Source organism: Mesitornis unicolor, unplaced genomic scaffold, assembly GCF_000695765.1.
Source record: "Mesitornis unicolor isolate BGI_N332 unplaced genomic scaffold, ASM69576v1 scaffold11684, whole genome shotgun sequence".
NCBI classification, from domain to species: domain Eukaryota; kingdom Metazoa; phylum Chordata; class Aves; order Mesitornithiformes; family Mesitornithidae; genus Mesitornis; species Mesitornis unicolor.
The window spans coordinates 77,837-82,672 of NW_010180844.1; the positions used below are offsets into that span (position 1 = coordinate 77,837).

General features: G+C 41.6%; 1 protein-coding gene across 1 annotated transcript in view; it reads left to right on the top strand.

The window, feature by feature from the left end:
- The window catches only part of MIS18A (MIS18 kinetochore protein A), a 23,750-nt gene that overhangs the window by 15,352 nt on the left and 3,562 nt on the right, over positions 1–4,836 (top strand). The gene's annotated exons all lie outside the window — the stretch shown is intronic.

Below are 4,836 nucleotides of genomic sequence, written 5' to 3' on the forward strand. Positions count from 1 at the left end.
CTTCCTAAACTTATTATGGGGAAAAGTGACGGGATGCTCCTGGCCAACCCCAACTCCTTGAGGGAGAATCAGAGGACTTCTGTTAAAAAAAAACAAACAACAAAAAACAAACAAACAAAAAAGGAAGCTCATGGTCCATGGATTTTGAAAAGCTGAAAATTTGGAAGTGTTCAAACCCGTCAGGACAGAAATGTAGAGTTTGGATTTATAGAGTTCCCTATCAGAGCTATTTTGGTTTCATCTTTTAAAAGCAGCTTTAATACAATTCATGGAATTCACTGAAGTTAACCAAATTTGCTCCAGGTCTCAGGAGGAGTTTGAACTCTTGAAGGATCAACAGAAACTTCCTGACTGCTTTTAAAATCCTGCAATTAGGATTTTTTTTAAACTGGGAAAACATATTTTAACAATCTATAAGAAGCTTTTCTATTGCTAAATTTTACTGACACCTTTTGTGCGTGTGCATATGTTTTTAAATAGCCTATTAGTTCATGAACCAATCACACTTTTCATTATTTTTATACAAAACAGAGAGAGTTGCACCATGCTATTAATAGAAAACAAGATCATGACTTTATAGCTGGATTTATATTCATTTTCATGAGACAAACATGGTCTCAAAATGCTTCAGGGACAGGGCACATAACAGTAAAGAAAATGCAGAGACTCAGGTGTGTGTTTTACATAACCCAAACAACCACAACCCAGGCAAAATTGAATTAGGGAGCTATAATCCCATCCCAGGGGTTACAACGACTGTATGATTCATTTGGGCTGATTCAGCAATGCACCTAAACAAACACCCAGGTCCCATTGCTGCCAATCATCACAGGCCCTCTGGAGCATCAATACAGCGGTTACTGTGATCCTGGAGGTATCCTACATTTTGACAAACTTGGAACGTCTGTGGCTATCTGAGAGGAAGTAATCACATTTCATCTTCAGCACAAAGGGCAAAGAACTTGCTGACCTTATTTCATCTACAAACTTCCAAGCACATGGAGACAACAATCCCAAAGGTGGCTTTTGAAGTTACAAGAATGTAAATATTATGCAGAGACAGGAAAACTTACAGAGTATATTCATTGCTTGACTAGTGCTTTTATTCAAAACAAGGAAAAAACTAACCAACTGTGGAATTATTTCCCTTGGTGTTTTCTTTACAACTTGTAACTCACTGTTCTCCCACTGGTATTTGGAGAAGGAAGAATGAAAGCACCAAGATGACGCAGTCTCCATTCCTCCTTGACTGCTGACATGGAAAAATGTCTATTTTTACAGGAAGCAAAAAAAACCAAACCAAAAAGCACAACCAAAAGAAACCCAAAACAGTTTTACTTCCCTGGCTATCAAAAACCGAACCAAGCATTTTTAGTTTAGAAATAGGTAGAGCCAATGTGAGCTCTTTAAAAGACACAAATCATGGAGCAGAACTCCATTCTGACAAGCTGCCTAGAAATATTTTACATAAACAGCTGCCCCAGGGGACTCCAGTTGCCTTAACATTAACCTGCTGAGGGGGGAAACAAAAACGTAGATCCCAAACACTACACTTGCATCTTTCTTCTTTGCCTGGGAGATGAGCAGCTAAAATAGAGAAGCCTGGTTTCCTGCAGGTTTGTTTCCTAAAGCTGAGCCCAAAGGTGATTTCCTTTGGTGTCCAACAGGGCATGAAGTCACCCTGAAGCCTTTTTGACAGCAAAGGTCTTCACTCACAATGTATCTCGTTGTAGGAACTTGCAGATATTTTGTAACTTTGAGGCCTCCACTCCTTTGTAACTATATCAAGTTGGAGTTACCATAGGAGCAGATGAGACGCATAAACACAGAGTACGATTGCATAAATCATCTCCTTAGAATATAGAAAGACCTGAAAGGGGGCAGACTTCTCTATTTCTTTAGGGGGAGAGACCAATTTAAAAAACCCAAACAAAAAATAAGAGATCAGTTTACTCTTTTTTAATGGAAATAAGGCTTATGAGATCACCCATAAGCACTGCCACACGTGTATGGGGCAATTTTCCCCATGAAACTATGAACAAATCTAAATTAAATTTAACAGAGGGAGAGCATCTTTTCTCAGAAGCACAATATCTACAAGTCTCAAGAAGACAGGCAGCTGGGTAAAGAGAAATATCCTATAATAACCATGGAGGGAAATGCTGTAACAAAAACTCCACCTCTATTATGTATCAGGCAACCCAAATGTTAGAAAGATATTATTAATGAGAAAAAAGGGAAAAGGTTACATTCCTGATTTTTGTGTTTTTGCTAAGCCAGCCACATGCTGGGGACTTACAGCTACCTTAACTCAGCAGTTTGGGGTTTCCCTGGTGAAATGTGGGGGAAATGATCTGCCCTAACTGTAAAATTAGGAGAATTTGAGAAGCTGCTCATAACCTGCCTGATGAACCCAGCAGCACCAAGTGTCGCTCTACAGTATTCAGACTTTATATATGGAAAGATGTGGATATTTACACCTTCTTTAAGGCATATTCCTCTAAGCTGAAGGAAATAAACCCTGGGCTCAACAGAGTGGAGAGAAAATCTTTTCTAGAGGCAGTGCAGAATAAGAGCTTCTGCTCTCTTCTCTTAATCTTGCTCTCATAACGCAACTGAAGCACACAAAGCTCTTAGCACTGTCCAGCTCAGTCTTCACTATTAGAAAGACAGTTTCTTGCATTATTAATTAGAGAAACATGAAAATATTTTGACCAGGTCACTATGATAACGTTGCGGAAAGCTACTTTGAAACCCTATCTGAACAGTTGTAGTCTTCAGTAAACTAAACAGCAACCAGGAAAGCCCATAGCTTTGTCACTCAAATGAGGATACAACCATAGGTAGAGACTTGGCAGGAATCGAGGGAAAACACTGCCTATAGTAAGTGACTTGCACATGCCTACCCACTTCCCCTCGATCTTTGCTAATCCACCCAACTATACACGGTTAAGTTGTGTAACTCCCTCATGACATAGCTTGTGATTCTATCTTATCAAAACCTAACCAATGCAGTTACATTAGGAAAAAAAATATTACTAGCCACTTTAAGTAACCATAAAAAGACTTTGTTGTCTTATTGTGCAAAACCAAGAGTGAAACAGAATTAACTGTCGCAGGGTGAATTTGGTGAATGCTATTTCATATTATATACTTTGAAAACAAACTTCTAAACCCAGCAGAATCAGCTTTTACAGCAATAAAGTATTTTAACAATAATGTATATTATTACTTTACCTTACAGTTCAGTAGCTCTAGAACAAAGGAGGAAGAGTAATGGAATATGTTTTCAGCTTGTTGTTCCAGGCTAGTGGAAACATACACTTCTTCTTTTACTAAGGTTTTGAACGTTTATCAGTTGTAATGTAAGCCTTACGTTCCCAAGATGAAAACACAATAGTCTTATGAAAAACTCTGCTCGTTCTGTCAACTTTTCTGATAGTAGCATGTGGGTAACTAACACCCCAAACTACAGATTTGCAAGTCATTAAGTTTCCACTTAGCAAACAGCTAAAAAGGAAGCTGTCCTAAATAAGAGTTAGTATCAGCAGTCTTACAGTTTCAAATACTGTAAGATAAAGCAAAGAGTCTCAGTATTAGTAATAACTGCTATTAGAGCACAGACAGTTTGGAAGGCAGACTCCCATCCATACAAACCACGGAAATCTAACCCGGCATGGTCTCTATTGCAAGGAAAACAAAAAATAAGTCAGTCAGACAAGCTATGCAACATTTCTCCTGTACTAGATTAGCACCTACTGCTCTACAATACTTACATTTATTAACCTTCAACTTGCTTCCATCTACTGGAATTGGATCTATATAATCCCAATAATATTCATACGACCAAAAATACTCAGAGGAGTTTGTTCTGTTAGCCATCTCAGTAGTGCATTTTAAACCAGCTCAGAACTCCAACCAAATACTTTTTGTCATCGTACTTCAGCGCCCTCAGAAAGAGATTGCATAACTGATGCCTGTGTAAATCACTCTGAAGTCCCGCAGCTCAAGGACTGCCTTGGTACTAAAAAACATCTAGCAGCAGTGAATATTAATGTCTGACAGATGTGTAACAGCAGCCCTTAAAATGTAATCCTTACTTCCTGGTGGGCATTTATGTTATTCCTCAGCATATTTTACACTGAGATGGATGTCAAGCAAGCTAAGAATGGGGTGGACAAGTGCCAGCTGGGTGACAAACCCTTCCCTCTCAGAAACTCCCAGCAACGCAGCGCACTCTGGAGCTACTGAAAACAGCTGGGCTGAAAAGCATTTCTGGATTTCTCTTGACGCAAGACCTGATAAAATGCTTCGTAAATTAGGGACGCATTCGAATAACCATATGCTTTGCTTTGCTACGCCTTCACTCTCTCCACCCCAAGGCAATGGATGGAAAGGCAGGCTCCCAGCCCAGACCAAGACAGGCCAGTGGACAGCATTTGTGCCCAGGCCAATGCACGCACCCGTGCTTCGCTGAGGTGTACTGAGTCGATACTGCTCAGCCTAAATGTGAAACAGTGCCTCAGGCTGTGCCCCTACATTTAGAAGCGGGAGTGAGGTGCGAAAACGCAGCACAAAAACGGCCCGGTCGGTTACGGGCAGCTCTCAAGGTACCCATCGCCATCTCCTCCGTGCCTCTCCACCGGTACAACGCTCGAGGTTCCCCCGAGCCCCCACCGGGCTCAGCAGCGACCCAGCACCGGCGTCCCACAGCCCCTCCCGGCGGCGGGGCGGGACCTCAGTGTGGGCAGGACGGACGCTGCCAGGTGCCGTGCGTCCCCGCCCCCCCGGCCGGGGCGACTGTTATTCCCCGCCCCGGTAGCTCCCGAAGTGGGG